Source organism: Aquarana catesbeiana, linkage group LG03 (genome assembly GCF_042186555.1).
Source record: "Aquarana catesbeiana isolate 2022-GZ linkage group LG03, ASM4218655v1, whole genome shotgun sequence".
NCBI classification, from domain to species: Eukaryota; Metazoa; Chordata; class Amphibia; order Anura; family Ranidae; genus Aquarana; species Aquarana catesbeiana.
The window spans coordinates 220,945,115-220,964,059 of NC_133326.1; the positions used below are offsets into that span (position 1 = coordinate 220,945,115).

The window sequence follows — 18,945 nt, forward strand, 5'->3', positions numbered from 1 at the left end:
GACCAGATTGTGCTCCCTCTTATATGGACTCCTCAAGATCCCAATTTTCTGGTACACCGACTTTTTCCAGCGTTGACTTCCTCTTTATTTTATTTTGACCATGAATAAATGGATATTTTTTGAGTTTAGCAAAAGACTTTATGTGTTTTCTTTGAAATCATTGATTTTACACACAATGTTAAATTAACAAGGGACAACAATCTCATTGAGTTTGAAAAAAAACACACCAAAAATACATTACTAATGTTAATAATGTTCAAGTGGTAAGTCTTGAAAATCCAAAAAATTACGTAACCAAAAACGGTGCTTTGGGTTAACTTTATCTAAAAACTAAAAAATAAACACTATAAAAAAAAAAAAAAATAAGAATGGGTTCTTTGTGTTAACTTTACAAACCTAAAAAAAATAAAAAAAATAAAAAATAAAAAATAAAAAGGGGAAAAAGTATTATTAGTATGGAAACATTGTTTTAAAAAGGCATACTATATCATTCATGAGATCAAAGAGAAAAAGAATCCAGAAATCAGTTTGGGAGAACTCTGATTATGAACAGCAAAACACCTTCGTTCTTTAGAGCCTTCGTAAAGAAGAAATAAAATGCGCTGCATTGAACGATCACAGATTTTGCAGCGTGATGAATGTGCTACCTACAATACGAACACTAGTTTTACTAGACCGAGTGCTTCCGTTTAGTTTTTGCTTATGAGCATGCGTCGTTTTTTTGTCCGTCGGACTAGCATACAGACGAGCGGACTTCGGGGTCCGTCGTACTTACGACGTAAAGATTTGAAGCATGCTTCAAATCTAAAGTCCGTCGGATTTGAGGCTAAAAAAGTCCGTTGAAAGTCCGGAGAAGCCCACACACGATCGGATTACCAGCCACCTTTAGTCCGTCAGCGTCCGTTGGACTTTTGTAGACGAAAAGTCCGACCGTGTGTACGCGGCATTACTCTCATTCAGATGGTATGTGGAAAGAAAAGATATGCCTCCACATGGTGCAGATAAAAAGGGGGATGTTTTTTATTGCTAAAAAAACTTTACAATAAAAACATGATCACAACAACATAAAAAAGGAATGGGCAACATGGAGGAAGATAAATCGGCCCGATTATCTTCCTCCATGTTGCCCATTCCTTTTTTATCTTGTTGTGATCACGTTTTTATTGTAAAGTTTTTTTAGCAATAAAAAACATCCCCCTTTATCTTGTTGTGATAAATCGGCCCAATTTATCTTCCTCCATGTTGCCCATTCCTTTTTTATCTTGTTGTGATCACGTTTCTATTGTAAAGTTTTTTTAGCAATAAAAAACATTCCCCTTTATCTTGTTGTGATAAATCGGCCCAATTTATCTTCCTCCATGTTGCCCATTCCTTTTTTATCTTGTTGTGATCACGTTTTTATTGTAAGGTTTTTTTAGGAATAAAAAACATCCCCCTTTTTATCTGCACCATGTGGAGGCATATCTTTTCTTTCCACATACCATCTGAATGAGAGTAAGTGTTCACTCCAGTTCCATGAGGGATATTCTACCTTCCGGATCTGTATTCTGGTTATCCAATGCGAGGGCTTGCCTGGTGACCCCCGGAGCTCTACGCAGAGTCCAGCTTGGATGGTGCGACTGTTGGGATATCCTTCCTTACGCCCTGGGTGGCACACTGCTTTCCTGAATCCCTGTCGCTGGCAAGGGAGTCCATAAGATCTGGTAAGAGTTTATACATACCATCCTTCCCATGATGTCCTTATCTGGTTGATGTGTTTTCTCTTCGCGGATTCATACAACCTTCTGCCAATTGTTGGAATATCATCTTCCTTTGTGATTACATCCATATCTCCATGCAGTGGGACATTACATTCCTTACCCATCCACTTATTTGTTTATTGACTTTGTGTTTATTATATGACATTTGGTCAACGATTCACTAATATTTTTTGATTGAAGTATAATTGAGCAACACTCTTTATATCTTTGAGTATATACACACATACCATGCGCTACATTTTTTCTATTATGTATTTATTGTTTTTGTCATACTGTATGTAGCTGCTCCCTCTCTCTTCACTTGTTTTTCCACACACCTTTGCACAGGACACATGCAAAGGACACAGGTAGGCTGCACAGGACACAGGGAGGTATGCAGCTGCAGATGGGCATTGCTGACCCTCTTTTCCACTTACAGTAGCTGCTGCATTTCTCACCCTTGTCTTATACTCGAGTCAATAAGTTTTTCCCAGTTTTTTGTGGTAAATTAGGGGCGACTTATATTCGGATTGACCTGTACTCAAGTATATATGGTATGTTAATTGGTATTGTTGTCGATCCCATAGCCAATTTATTTTTGGTCTGATCTAATCCATCACATAATGTTTATTCTCTTTAATGTCATCTGTTCTTGAATCGTTAATTTTTCAATTTCTCTATAAAATATGTGAACAAGGAAAAAGCTCCCTTTATCTTGTAAAAAATTACAATAAGAAAACGAAAATATATCTGCTTTCCTATTTTTTCAAAAACAAAAAGGAAACCCATGAGTGCTCTATCACCTTGCTATATAATTACAAACTGCAGATACAAATCTCCTCTATAAGCAAGGGACCAAAATGAACAAATACATTAAGCATGAGAATTTGTTAAATGGTGCTTTTTGTCAAATGATGAAAATAACTGACCCACATTCCTGAACAGAATAGTGTGAAAAAGGTTTTCCTCTAAATGGGACTTTTAAGGGTTAGTACTTATCTACTGGTCAAACCGCTATCATAAAAAATGTTATTTTATTAGAGTGGAGTTAAAAATTGGATATGCGGTGCATACGCGGAGTCTAGCGCAACGGACATGTCCTGCTAGAGCTCCGCTCCGTGAAGAGGGAGAACCGCTGTATAAAGGCAGCCCGCTGATGTTTTCGTTACAAAAAATGATTCATTGTACTCCTGAGAGGTGAGAGAAGATTTTGAGTGCAAAATCGTACTAGGGGGAGCCCGGAATAAATATAAAAATGCCCCCAGCGGAGGCGCACAGGCTAACACTGTAGTGAAAATGGCGCCAGTCCCCTCAGTCTCCTCAGCCTCAGGCACAATCACCTCAGAGCGCAGAGAAAGACAAAGCTGTCACAGCAAATCTCCTCAGATGAATCTGACACAGAATTATTTCTGTCACAGAAATCTTCGCAAGAACTAACAGCAGCTCCAAACCTTATTAAACAATTTGAGAAAATACTACACAAAGCATTAAAGCATACCTCAGAACAAATAACCAATAATCTTACTAAAAAAATCAGAGAATTGGCAGCGCTGGAAATTAAAATTGAAGAAATATAAAACACAGCACATGAATATAGGACTGAAATAGATCTCCTTAAAGAAGACAATATAACCTTACAAAACAAACTGGAAGATTATGAGAACCGCGCAAGAAGGTCTAATTTGCGTTTCAGAGGCATACCTGAATCGATCGTTGACCTATCTTCTGCAATAACAGCTTTATGCCAAGAGTTACAGCCAGGAATACCGATCGAAAGGTTGGAAATGGATAGGGTACACAGAGCCCTCATGCCTAAAAAAATAGATGGACCCCCTCGCGACATCATAGCAAAGTTCCATTTTTATCGAACAAAAGAACAGCTTTTATTTGCGGCCAGAGAGAAAAAAAACTTAACCTTCCAAGGTCACAATTTTCAGATTTTCGCAGATCTCTCTCAAGTTACCATATCTAAAAGACCTGCTATGAAAATACATCTGATGGAATTGCAAAGAAACAACATCACATATCAATGGGGTTTTCCATTCTCCATATGTTTTACCTACCAAGGAAACAGGCATATTTGTAGATCTCCGAACGAATTACAACAAGCTCTACAAGATCTTAAATTGATCGATGGAACATCTGCAACCACTACTTCACGAAGACAAACAGCATCCGCCTCTTCCCTACCAAACTCATCCACTGCTGTAGGGAAAAACGGCAACCAGCATGCACACAAGAGAGGCCGCTATGTATCCCCTCCACAGGACCAAGAAGTAGATCCAATGGACTGAAAGACTGATTTTCCAGAAACATGAACATAAATATAAAATTAGCTATGAAGATATGTTCTTGGTGAACACACAGCATATTGGACGCATTCACTATGCACTTCTTACAAAATTTACATCCCATACTTGTATTCTAATAAATAGACTACAATATGGGTCAGGGTAAATCCCCTATTCAAGTAACATCTATATATGCTAAACATAATCATCTGAAAACATCAATCTTCTCAGTTCTATATTTATTCCCAAAACATGAAACCAGGTTACCTCTTCTTTTTTCCTAAACAGGATGGTTTAAAGTATCTCTCCTTATTTATTATTTGCAGCCTTGAGTTGCATACTAATATCATCAAATAAATAATGGAAATTCGGTCATGACTGAAGAGATATAATTTATTTCTTTAGTTGTTTTGTTATATAGATTATAGAAACATAGTTTTAAAATATTCTTTTGTCCAGAATCTATATCCCATACTATTATTCTAATAAATGAAATATAAAATGGGTTAGATTAATTCTTTACTCAGATGTCATCTGAGTATGTTAAAATAAAATCAAATGAGAATACCATTCTTACCAGTTCTATGCTTACTTCAAATTTTGAAACCAAATAGCTTTTTCTTTTCTTCTAACCAGATTGGTTAAAAGTACTTTTTCTTATCTATTAGTTGCAACCTTGAGTTATATACTAATATTACCAAAAGAAGACCTAGTCATGACTGAAATGATACAAATTTACTTCTATAGTTGATTTATTTATTTAGATTATTGAAACAAAGTTTTGTAGTAAGTCTAAATACTAGTCACAAGGCATATCTTTTGTATTTCTTCAGACTAGATAGCTAACTCTTCCTAAATAATATAGAAATTTAACAACCTTTATTTTATAAGCGTTAAGTTTTTCTTCAAAATATATTAGACATTATAGATATGATTCTCATTAAGCCTTAAGGGCTATAAGCATACATCCTAGTGATGTTATTTTTTCTTTTTTACAAAGTGGTTCTCCTGCACACGGAAGTTCCGTGCGCCTCACCTAGTCTTCCTCGGATCCCCTCACTTAATATGGGGGGGCCCAACGAAGGCCTTCGATTCCCTGTTGAGAGGTTTTACCCCTCACCATGGGCAAATTCTGAACACCTTAGTATTTTATTCTCAAGCTTATGTAATGAAATCTTACCTGTCTTCTTCTTTTTTTCTAAATTAGATCACACCGGTTTCTTTTTTCTCCTATCCCTTTTCAAGTCGGTATGGGTTGAGTCGAGCGACCACCAAACTAGAATAATTGGTAAGTGCTGCCTACTGACTCAGCTACCATGGCTCCTTTAAACATTTTATCCCTCAATGTACGGGGATTCAATGTACCGCAGGAACGTACTAAAGCGTTTAGATCATTCCAAGCAAAGAATGCGCACATTGTGTGTATTCAGGAGACTCATTTTACAATAAACTCAACACCTAAATTTTTTAGTTCATCCTATCCACAAGTATTTACTGCCTCGGCCAATACCAAACAACGAGAAACTCTAGTGGCATTCCACTATTCCACTCCAATCACAGTCCACTCGGAAATTAAAGACCCGGAAGGACGATATTTAATCCTGATGGGACACATTTTAGACACAGAAGTAACTGTGGTCTCTTATTATACTCCAAACAAACAGCCAATTCCATTCTTAACACATCTCTTGCAAGTAGTTAATGCACATAAAATGGGAACAATTAGTGTATGCGGAGATTCCAACCAGGTTCTCCTCCCATTTCTGTACAAAACACCATATACTCCACCTCGAAATCACTCTAAATTATCCCTCTCTCAACTCCTTTCTAAACACAATCTAGTTGATTCCTGGAGGGAGAATAACCCAACTAAAAGGAACTATACATATTTTTCACACCCTCAAACATTCAGTCGTATAGATCACATTTTTCTTACCACAGGGATGATACCAGAGATTCTATCATCAAATATAATCCCCATTGCATGGTCTGACCACAACGCAGTCCTAACCACCATTGCATCCACCATACCCAAAACTCAAGATAAAACATGGTATCTACCAGAAATAATACTCAAACAACCTATATATAGACACAAAATTGAACATGCCTTGAAAGAATATTTCACACTCAACAAAAGCCCAGAAATTTCTCCAATAACACTCTGGGAAGCTCACAAACTGGTTGAAAGGGATATTTCAGCAACAGATTGGTATACTCAAAAGAGAACGTAGAAATCTTGCACGAAAATTAGAAACACAATTTAACTCCCATTTCTTAGCTTTCCAAAACAACCCTAACTCAACTACTAAAAATGAATTGGAGAAGGCACGCCTGGAATCTCTTTCTAGACTCAACTGATAAAATATTGCGTCGTTCCAGGCATGCCTTCTACATGAAATCTAATAAACCAGGCACATACCTGGCATGCGCACTCAGAACAATAAATAAATCATTTAAACCAATTAAGCTGAAGATATCTAAAAATATATATACTAGTAATCCCCTTAAAATTGTCCATAAATTTTGTTCCCACTTAAAAACACTATATAGGAAATCAAATTTGTTTAATTTAAACGAAGCAGATTCATTTTTCTCAAAAATTGACTTGCCTGAATTATCTGATTCACAAAAAGCACAACTAGAGGTACCTATCAAGACAGAGGATGTAGCAAAAGTCATCAAAGAATTAAAAGTTAACAAAAGACCAGGACCTGATGGTTATTCTGCATTATATTACCGTACCTTTTCAGACTCTATCTCCCCCACATTAGCAGAGACATTCAATACTTTACTTGAAAATACTGTATTTATTGGCGTATAACACTCACTTTTCCACCCTGAAAATCAGGTGCAAATAGCGTGTGCGTGTTATATGCCAATACTTCAATTTTAGCTGCCTTTGAGGGGACAGGGAGGGGGGCGGGATGAGAGCCATCAGATTAAATACAGTGAGAATCTCCTGTTTACTTGGCGGCCTCTGTAATAGAAAGTCCCGTCTCCTGGGCCGCCATTGGGCCACTGTTCTGTCTATCATAGGAGATTCTCACTGTATGTAATCTGTCGGCGCTTGTCCCACCCCCCTCACTGTCCCCTCTAGGCTGCAGATGGGCATCGATCAGGCTGCATTGTTGGCAGTGGTGAGGCTGCTGCATTGATGGCAGTGGTGAGGCTGCTGCATTGATGGCAATGGCAAGGCTGCTACATTGATGGCAATGGTGAGGCTGCATTGATGTAGACCAATGAGGCTGCATTGATGGCACTTGTGAGGCTGCAGATGGGCATTGATCAGGCTGCATTGAGGCATTGGTGAGGCTGCAGATGGGCACTGACCCTTATTTTGCTTCAAAGTTCCTTATTAAAAATTTTAGTTTTTTTCCTGAAACTTCCCTCTTAAAATGAATGTGCGTGTTATACGCCTGTGCGTGTTATACGCCAATAAATACAGTAATTCATTTAGACAAGAATCCTTAACGGCGATCATATGTATGATTCCTAAGCCCCATTCAGACGATACATCTTGTACTAACTACCAACCTAGTTCAATGCTTAATATAGATATCAAAATTCTTGCAAAAATTTTAGCATCCCTTCTTGGTGGGTTCATTGGCACTCTTATAAATTGTGATCAAGTTGGCTTTATGCCAACTCGCCAAGCAGGCGATAATGTACGCTGAGCGGTTCTTTTAGCACAAATTGCTAAAACACGACGCATTCCCTCCTGCTTTCTTTCACTTGACATTCAAAAAGCCTTTGATGCCATATCTTGGCCATACTTGCGTTATATGTTACAAAAATGGGGTTTTGGCCCAAATGTTATAAACTGGATCAGGGCTTTATGTAATAAATCTAAAGCATATGTTAAATATGCAGGTTATAAATCTGAGGCCTTTAACATTGAGAGAGGCACTAGACAGGGGTGCCCGCTTTCGCTCCTGTTAATTGCCCTTCTCAAAGAACCACTTGCCCAATGGATTAGATCAGAACCAACCATAACTGGAATTGAGATAGGGGGATTTCATTACAAGCTCTGTCTATTTGCAGATGACATCCTCTTGTTTCTTTCATCACCGCAAATATCAGGCCCCAATTTGATGCCAATACTTGATGACTTTGCTGCCTTTTCGGGTCTTTTCATTAACTTTAAAAAATGTGTAGCATTAAACATATCATTCTCTCCTTTGGAATTAAATTCATCTAAAATTGGTCTCCCATTTACCTGGGCAGATAAATCTATCCCATGTCTATATCTCACTGCATCTTTTTTGGATCTTTTTTCAGCTAATTACCCTCCAATGTTAAAAAATATAACAAATATGCTGAAATCTTGGAATCACCTCCCTCTATCATGGTTCGGAAGAATCAATACAATACAAAGGACAATCTTACCCAAATTATTATATTTACTCAGAGTATTACCCATCCCAATTCATGCCTATTACCTGAGAATTATACAGAGGAAAACAAACTCATTTATATGGGGCTCATCTGACCTCGTACGAAACAACATACATTATACCTCCCTAAGTTGAATGGTGGTCTAGGATGCCCCAATTTTGCCTCTTACTATAGAGCGGCACATATAGAAACATTAACTAAATACCATGCACAACACGAATCCCCTCTATGGGTATTGATTGAAGCAGCTGACTGCGATCCCTTATCAATGGCAAACTTGATCTGGCTTTCACCGAGAGATCGTAGAGGGTTAGGTAATCCAATTACCAAACATTTTGTTTCCATGTGGGACAAATATAAATTCAGAAATCAATTACAATCTTTGCATAACCCTCTATTATCTTTCTATAAAAATCCTGCATTTTACTCAGCATGGGTCTCACCTAGATCTTTTAAAGCATGGATTACTCATGATGTACTAAATATGCACAAATTTGTAAACTCCTCGTCCTTTATTCCCTTCCCAACTCTCTGCGATAACTATGGATTACCGCAATCAGAGTTATTTAGATACCTTCAGGATAAAAATTTCTTTATGCCTCTTTTAAACACAAACTCTTCACTGACTCAATCAACTGAATTTGAAAAATTTTGTAAAAATGATCCTCATGCTAAAGGCATGATTTCGGTCCTATATGCTCAATTAGTAACCCAACCTGAAATGGAGAAACCATCGTATGTACAGAAATGGGAGGTCGACTTAGAACGAACACTGGAAACAACAGAATGGAACCAAATTTGGTTAACAACCAAATCAGCCTCCCCAAACATACTAGCGATAGAGGCTAATTATAAAGTTTTAATACGATGGTACCTTGTACCGGTTAGAATAGTGAAATATGTGCAGATTGTTATCGTGGATGCTCTGACCCAGGAACACATTTTCATATTTGGTGGTCATGCCCCAAAGCACAAATTTTTTGGAAGGCGATCTTTACTATTGCATCTAAAATGTTAGGAATATCCATCAGCCCTGATCCTACCATGGCTCTCATCAATCGAAAGCCAGAATTTTTAACACATACCCAATTTAAATTACTTATTCAACTATTTACTGCGGCGAAACAAACACTGGCAAGAGCCTGGAGATCCCCTTCATTGATAGTGGAGGAGGTAGTAAATCGAATGAACGTCACCATGACTCAAGCTAAAATTTGGTGGTCATGCCCCAAAGCACAAATTTTTTGGAAGGCGATCTTTACTATTGCATCTAAAATGTTAGGAATATCCATCAGCCCTGATCCTACCATGGCTCTCATCATTCGAAAGCCAGAATTTTTAACACATACCCAATTTAAATTACTTATTCAACTATTTACTGCGGCGAAACAAACACTGGCAAGAGCCTGGAGATCCCCTTCATTGATAGTGGAGGAGGTAGTAAATCGAATGAACGTCACCATGACTCAAGCTAAAATGGTAGCTCTTGAAAACGACTCGCTTGTCAAATTTGAAAAAATGTGGCAACCATGGATTAGAAATTATTTGCCTTCAACTTTTAACAAAGAAGTTTTACTACCATGGTAGCTGACTCAGTGAGCCAATGGATTATATAGTCGTCAGTGACTGTGACAGACCCAGACTCAACCCTACGGACTCTTCTTTTTATTCTTTTTAGTTCTTCCTCTTTCCATTTCTCCTTTCTTCTCTACTTACTCTTTTTATGATTTGGAAGCTCATATTAATCATAGAATATAATTTCAGATAAAACAGTCACATTTCCTCCAATGGCCCAAGGTGACCTACCTTGCCATTCAGGTGCTCTATTGGTCAATTTGCAGATTTAGAAGTCCAGTCTTTACAGTTCTGGTGTCTGGGAGAAGGCAGTCCAAGTACTGTACATTTTTACAGCGTATGGTTTAAGATGGATGCATCTTGGTGTAGTGGCTAAAAACAATTGCATGGCATTGTTTACCTTATATAGAAGTGATGTTGCAGGGGGTTTTTTTTTGTTTGTTTTTTTTTGGGTTCCCTTTCCAAAAATATATTTTTTCTATTTTGATGATCTAAAACATGTTTATTTAATGATCATCATTCTTTACATATAATAGTGATAGGTGTTCTGTTTCAGAAAGAAGTAACATTTTACGTTGTAATACTTGCCAGCCTTCACAAGCTAAAACCACAGGTGCCCCATTCTCCACCCCAACTGGATTTCATCATTATGATCATCACAGATCATGGATTCTAGGTACAAATTTTGGGCATTATGTTTTAACTGTGCATTCATAAGTATTAGTGCAGATACTGTATGTTCTTGGCAGTATTAGCATGTTGTATTAGTATTAGCATGTTTTACATGGTAGCACTAAAGGTTTCCTTAAAACAAACAATATCAGAGAAAATATTATGTAAAGCTTAACCATATAAATAAAAATCATGGACCTTCAAATGCACGGATCTTTCAATGCCTTTTCATGGAGCACAGAGCAGGTTTAATATAATAATTAAACTTGCCTAACAAGCAACTCCCTGGAAATGTTTTTGAATCTAAATGCCACTGTACCCCCTGGCCTCAACGATATGGTTAGTTATGGACCCTTTTTGGAGGGTTTCTCATCTGGGGGATAGGAAGAATAGATAATTCTCCTAACATTTACCTGCTATGATACGGACACCGCCATTATTTCAGTCTAATTTTTTCTTTATAATCTAGGATTTCTGCCATATGTCTTACCATCTAATATGAGGTACTTTGATACATGCTTCTAATATATTAGTTTCCCTCGAATGAGTAATACCTTTATGGCTTTTTTATGCGTATTCTACTGGCTCCACCTCCTCCCCATCAATCTACCTTACTGTCCTTTCTTGCCTTTTTTTCCATCTGAGTTTTAGCCGTCTCCCTTATGTGGTTTTTCCCTCCCCATCTTATTTCTAGGGCTCTCTCACCCAGCACACTGGGGGACATTCAGTGCCCTCACTGCTGGATGCCCCTTCAATTATTGTTTCTGGTCACTTTCAAAGTCCCACCCATTAAGGGGGTTTTGTGTTTTTTCTACATTCTTGGGATGTGGTGACCTCAAACATTTGATTGTGCAGATCTTGGAATTTTTTCCTTTGGAAATGTTTTCTGTACAGCCTGCCTGGTTCCACACACCCCTTCTTCCAAATCTTCCTTGTTCCCCACAGAACCCCTTCTTTACAGTTTTGGCAGCATCTTATATGTTTTGTGGGTTGCTTGTACCGTATAATGTGTAATACTGTATATTGTTGGTTCCAGGACACAAAGGGCTTTAATTTAGTACCAGATTTGAATACAGTGATTTTTAAAGTAAGAAAAGTAAAACAATTAGAAAAAAGGCCTTGTCCCATATTTTTTTTACTAACATAACTTTTACGTAGTTTGTGCATATCCAGTTATTAACACCAAAATATAACCGGCAATGTTTTCTGATTAAATGGATATGGTATAAGTGCAATTTTTATGTAACATAGCGGAATGGAAAAGCTCAAAGTGGTAGAGCTTTTTTCTACTTTCAACACTACTTTAGAGCCTTTTCACACTCACAGCGCCCGGGTAACGGTGGTAAAGCGCCGCTAGTTTTAGCGGCGCTTTACTGTCATTTTTGCTGCGCTTTTCAGGTGCTAGCAAAATTCTGAGTTAGAGTGCAAAAGGGTAAGTAGATATGGCGCTGCTATATCCTTATGTGTGTGGTGAATATCATAAGTTAAACAATATATGAATATCAAGTGAAAATGCCAAAAAAGTGCTGGTATAAATTCATGAAATATAATCAAATTGATATTAAAGTGCTGTGTGTAATAAATCGATAGTGTTGCTTCAATGCAAATAAAACATTCAAAAGTGCATAGTGTCATCAAACAAAAAAGTCCAAGGAATCATATAAAAAGTCCAGTAGGTTAATTCCACAAAGTGCAAAATGGTGCTTCAAAAGTGCATGCAATCGGCGGTGGCTGTCACACTCGTGCCCCCTCTCATGCCACACTCACCAGACAAACTCGCCCACCAAGGGGCACCAAACCTTCACAGTACGCTGACTGTAATAGAGATATCCACGGCTGGTTCTTAAGGTCTCCTCCGCCCCAGTGTTGTCATGTAAAGACATCAATGGTACTCATAGCGTAAATCCATAAAACATTTATTTGCGCAAATAAAAATGAACAATTACAGAATTTTAGCAGGTAACAAGTGTGTATAGTATTACAACAGGAAGTTCGGGTTGCGAATAGTAACACGGACCAAAACCGGAAATGATGCAATGATGCAGTAGCTCCGCCTTGCGCATTTATGTCACAAGGACGTCATCAGAAGTGGCGCCATCTTGCTACACAATCCGTTTTAACCACTTGCCGACCAGCTCACGCCGATATATACGTTGTCAGAATTGCACCGTTGCGCAAAGCGATGTACCCTTACGTCGTTCGCGCCCGTGGGCATGGGGCGCATGCATGCCTATGGCATTCGGATTCATTTCGGAACCGATCAGTCTTCAGGTCCAGGCCAATGATTTCTGACCTGGACCTGCTGATCGGTTCTGAGGAATGAAATGCCTCCTCTGCCTGTGTAATGTAAACACAGGCAGAGGAAGTGATGTCACCTTTCCTTGTGGAAACCTTTTCGGTTTCCAGACCGAGGAGAGAGGACATCCAAACGTGAGATGCACCAACACTACACTGACACAGTACACGTGGGCACACATTTTACCCCCCCGATTGCCCCCCCCCCAGTTAACCCCTTCACTCCCTGTCACTGTGTTACCAATTGCAGTTTTCAGATTTTTCACTGATCACTGCATTGGTGTCACCTGTGACACTAATCAGCGTTAGGGCAGTTAGTAGTAGGCCCAGGTAGCTTTAGGGTACCCCCCATTAACCCCCTAATAAAGTTTTAACCCCTTAATCACCCCCCCAGTTAACCCTCTCACCCCCTGCCACCAGTGTCACTAGTAGATCTATGTCACGGGTGATGCTAGTTAGCCAGTTAGTTGGATGGTTAGTTTCACCATCAGTCTTTTATAGCATCGGGGTACCCCCATATATTACCTAATAATAAAGGTTTTAACTCCCTAATTGCCCCCTAGTTAACGCTTTCACCCCCTGTCACCATTGATCGCCGTTTTAGTGTCACGGGTGACGCTGGTTAGTTAGTTTTTTTATAGCGTCAGGGTACCCGCCGTATATTACCTAATAAAGTTTTAATCCCCTGATCACCCAGAGGGTGGCACCAGTTAGGTTTTAGCATCAGTCAGACCCCTTTCACACTGGGGCGGTTTGCAGGCGGTATTGCGCTAAAAATACCGCCTGCAAACCGCCCCTAAACAGCCTCCGCTGTTTGTTCAGTGTGAAAGCCCGAGGGCTTTCACACTGAAGCGGTGCGCTGGCAGGACGGTGAAAAAAGTCCTGCAAACCGCTTCTTTGGAGCGGTGAAGGAGCGGTGTATTCACCGCTCCTAAACCGCTCCTGCCCATTGAAATCAATGGGACAGCGCGGCTATACCGCGGCAATACCGCGGCTATAGCCGCGCTGTACGAGTGATTTTAACCCTTTTTCGTCCGCCAGCGGGGGTTAAAACTGCACCGCTAGTGGCCGAATACAGCTGCAAGAACGATGGTACAGCAGCGCTAAAAATAGCGCTGTTGTACCGACGTCCCCACCGCCCCAGTGTGAAAGGGGCCTTAGGGTCAGCGTCAGACCCAGGCAGCATCAGATTAGTGCCAGTAGTGCTAACACCCACACGTGCACTATACACTTCCCTTACTAGTATAGTGTCTGAACGGATCAATATCTTTGATTTGATCAGAACTATATTAGTGTCCCCAGTAGTTTAGGGTTCCCAAAAACGCAGCAGTAGTGGGATCAGCCCAGATACCTGCTAGCACTTGCATTTAGCCCCTCCACCAGCCTAGCCCACCCAAGTGCAGTATCAATCGATCAGTGTCACTTACAAAACACAGCACAAATAACTGCAGCATTCACAGAGTCAGGCCTGATCCCTGCAAACGCTAACAGATTTTTTGGTAGCTGTTGAAGCAGTCACTGACAATCAGGTGCTCATTTGCCTGTGAGTCGCACTAGTTGTACCTATAAATTTAGAGGCCAAAATGTCCAAACAGAGGTACACTAGTGAAGAGGTCTACATGTTGCTGAGCTTGACAGTTGAGAGCGAAGGGGAAACTGCCTCACTGTAAAAGCAATCCTAGCAGCTAATTAGCCGCTAGACTGCTTTTACAAGCAGTGGGAGGAAGCATCAGTTTTTTCTTGGTTTCAACTTCCTGTGAAGGAAATACCGTATTTGTTTGAATTAATTTCCTCAAAAAATCTTTCCAAGGATTCTTGGGTGCCTTTCCAAAGAATCACGTCTATGGTGACAAGAAAATCTTCCTCCCCTACTTGTAAATCTTTAATTTCTGTGATGAGTTGTTTACTGTCCCTCAGGTAAGACTTTCCTTTAGACACCAATGGTTGTAGATATTGGTCCAAATATTCCCCCAATCTAGAGAACAGTGAATTGATGCCATTGAAAATAGGTCTCCCCGAGAGTTTACTTGATTTTTATGGACCTTTGGAAAATAGTAAACGACTTGGGTCTTTGCTGCTTCTGGTACCAGGTATTTCACCTTTTTATTTAAGATGCCCTTTTCTTTCCCCTTCTGTACAAACGTCTTCAGATCTTTCTCATACTTCTTTCTTGGATGATGGCTTAATTTCTTGTATGTACAGTTGTGCTCATAAGTTTACATACCCTGGCCGAATTTATGATTTCTTGGCCATTTTTCAGAGAATATGAATGATAACACAAAAACTTTTCTTTCACTCATGGTTAATGTTTGACTGAAGTCATTTATTATCAATCAACTGTGTTTACTCTTTCTGGCAACAGAAACTACCCAAATGACCCTGATCAAAAGTTTACATACCCCCCGTTCTTAATACTGTGTATTGCCCCCTTTAACCAGTTAACGATCGCGCCATGGCCGAATGATTGCTACAGCACGGCTCGATAACTCTGGGAGGGCGTACATTGACGTCCTCCCAGAATCCCGCTCCCCATGGGGCGCGCACCCGGGAATATCTGTGACGGCCGGGCCCTCTGGACTGACAGCGCCTGTTTACCATGTGATCGCTCCATCAAATGAGGGAGCGATCACTTGTAAACAAACCGGCGTCATGTTCGGTTCATCAACCGTACCCAGCCATACTCATTCATACCCAGCCGTACCCAGCCGTACCCAGCCGTACTAAGCCATACCCAGTCGCACCCAGCCGTACCCAGCCGTACTCAGCCGTACCCAGCCGTACTCAGCCGTGCCCAGCCGTACCCAGCTGTACCCAGCCATACTCAATCATACCCAGCTGTCCCATCCATACCCAGCCATAATCAACCGTACCCAGCAATACCCAGCCATACTCAGCCGTACCCATCCATACTCAGCCGTGCCCAGCCATACTCAGCCGTGCCCAGCCATACTCAGCCATGCCCAGCCATACCCAGCCATACTCAGCCATCCTATCCATACCCAGCCATACTCAGCTGTATCCAGCCATACTCAGCCATACCCAGCCATCCCATCCATACCCAGCCATACTCAGCTGTATCCAGCCATACTCAGCCATACCCAGCCATCCCATCCATACCCAGCCATACTCAGCCGTACCCAGCAATACCCAGCCATCCCCAGCCATACTCAGCCGTACCCAGCAATACCCAGCCATATCCAGCCATACTCAGCCGTACCCAGCCGTACTCAGTCATACCCAGCCGTACTCAGTCGTACCCAGCCGTACTCATTCATGCTCAGTCATCCCATCCATACTCAGCCATCCCCATACACGGCTCATCCATCCCCATTCATGCTCATCCGTGCCACATCAGTTCTCATCCATGCCACATCCATGCCACTACAGTGCCTCACAAAAGTGTAATAGGTAGTCAAATTAGATTTGAAACTTATGCCCCCTAGAACACCTGAAGGTGCTCCCTGCATGTTGGGCCTCTCTATGTGGCCAGGCTGTCTAAAAGTCTCCCACATGTGGTATCGCCGTACTCAGGAGGAGTAGGAGAATCTATTTTGGGTGTAATTTTTGGTATGTACATGCTATGTGTTAGAAATATTGTATAAATGGACAACTTTGTGTAAAAAAAAAAAAAAATGCGTTTTTTCATTTTCTTTACACATTTTTCAAAAACTTGTAGAAAAAAATGACATGTTCAAAAGACTCATTATGCCTCATAGATTATACATTGGATTGTTTTCTTTCCAAAATGGGGTCATTTTTGGGGTGTTTCCATTGTCCTGGTGCTCCAGGGCCTTCAAAAGTGTAAGAGGTAGTCAAGAAATTATATGTGTAATTTATACAAGAAACTTTATTGGAGACTCCTCAGACAGAACACCATGGCAGAAACATGTTCTGTCTGAGCAGTCTCCAATGAAGTTTCTTCTGGATGATATACGGTGATGTGAAACCCTCCTTTTCATACTTGCATCATCTGCTACAGGAGTGTTAGTGGGCTCCATGCTGGTCTGCACCTGCCCTTCACAGCTTAAAGCCTAGTACACACGATCAGAATACCGTACAAAAATACCGCTTTCAAAGCGATTGAGAAAACCAGAAAACAAAGATGCCCCAGAGGGGATATAGCGGGCAGCAGACCAACCAGGGTCAATAAATTATAGATGCAAATGGAGTAGCGAGGTAAAACTGTATAAATATATGAAAATTTTATTCAATGTACAAAAAGCATAATGACATTTAAAAACATTGGTACAGTGGGAACAGTGGTGTCACAATACAACTGCTAAAGTGCTGCAGCAGCCATGAATTGAGGCAAACCAAATAGTCAAAAAACAAATTGGAGCTGCAACACAAACCCTACATGTTTCAGAAAAACATAAAAAGATCCATTTCTTTTTATGGTATGTACTTCCTTCTTCAGGGGTTTTGGTAAAGCAGATTGTTGCATTTCTATCAAAAGAGAAATATATGCATACATGTATATAAGTTAGTATATCTTGCAGCCTTGAGCCTTGGTTGTAAAATGAGGCTAACCTAGTATCAACAGGCAGGACGGCAGGTCAGGACTCACGAGAACCACCAAAAAAGAGGCATGGAAGTTGCAGATCTAAAGAGTGGTGAAGAGAAAAAAAAAAAAAAATATATCTCACACTATAAGCGAATGGGCGTATGGGTATACATCAAAAAATCAAGGGTCAAAAATCAAAAATAGAAAGGGAGGAGACATTTTCTCTCAAATAGTAAGAAAACAAATAGAAAAACTAAATGTAGTCAAGTAAATTAAAAGGTAAATAAAAATGGGTGGAAAATGCAACAAGGAAGAGGTCCCCTGCCATTGTTATTAAACAAAAGGAGTAAATGACAAAACTTATCTGGGCTTTCAAAGCGACTGAACGATAATCTAATCCATAGTACACAACTTTCTTCTGAAAAAAAAGGAAAATGTTTCCAGAGCGTATGATTTTTGTTTAATCAGAACAGTTTTTGTCCGAAAATACAATACAAATACATTACATCACTTCCAAATTTTTAGTCTGTCGTACGAGAATTTTTATACTTAACCTATCCGTTTTCAATAAGGAGACCAGTATGCAAAAAAAAAAAAAAAAGGGCAATCATTCATCCGATAATCTCATAGTTTGTACTAGGCTTAAGTTTTTACTAAAACCAGTAAAAGTGGAATGCAGAGGCAATTATTCAATATGATAAAGAGTAGATACATTTATATAGTCTTACAAATACAACCAACCCTTTAAGGCAGTGGTTCTCAACCTGTCTAGTGCCGTGACCCCCTGATAAAATTTCCCAAGTTGTGGAGACCCCTAACAGTAAAATTATTTTCATAGCGTGGGTTGTCAGCACCCAAGGCAAGACAAGTCATTTGCACCCCTAACCCACGGACATTTATTGCTCCCTGAGTCCCTTCCACAGTATTAAAACCTCTTATGGTACATTTTAGAATGTACCATTCTCTTTGTTCTCCTTTCTTTTCCTTTTATCTCTCTCTATCCTAATTTCTTGTTTTTTCCCCCTATCCCTCTCTCTAGCTGTCTTTCTTGTTCTTTCTCTTATTCTTTCTCTCCCTTTTTCTTTGTTCCTCACCCTCTTTTCCTCTCCCTTCCATGTATTCTCTTTTTTTATTCCTTCTCTTGCTCCTTGGTGGGGGGGGGATGGGATGAGTGGCAGTGCTGGCGGGGAGTTGTGATCAGCCAATTTAGGTGCTCTTGATCAAGGTCATCTGCTGATCTGAGAACTGTAGTGGGGACTTTTAATGGCAACTATAATCACAGGTAGTGTTACTCATTGTGTCTCCGACTTTGTGGTGTCTTGTAGCAGTGACACCTATGCCAAAGTTAGGAGATAGGGTCTCCTCCAGCCCCTCCCACTTCACAATCCTCACCAGTCAGCTGATCTCTAGTCTCTGTCCCCCAGCCATGCCGTGAACTGAATGGGAGGCTGCGAAGAGGCTGAGTGAGCGG

General features: G+C 40.1%; 1 protein-coding gene and 1 long non-coding RNA gene across 2 annotated transcripts in view; both read left to right on the forward strand.

Annotated features, from left to right (window-relative positions):
* Positions 1-480, forward strand: part of LOC141134505 (uncharacterized) — a 1,721-nt gene extending 1,241 nt beyond the window's left edge. Inside the window, exon 2 of the long non-coding RNA XR_012243178.1 lies at positions 1-480. This exon is cut by the window's left edge and continues 739 nt beyond it. This is a non-coding gene — a long non-coding RNA (uncharacterized lncRNA).
* The window catches only part of AASS (aminoadipate-semialdehyde synthase), a 243,251-nt gene that overhangs the window by 27,255 nt on the left and 197,051 nt on the right, over positions 1-18,945 (forward strand). The gene's annotated exons all lie outside the window — the stretch shown is intronic.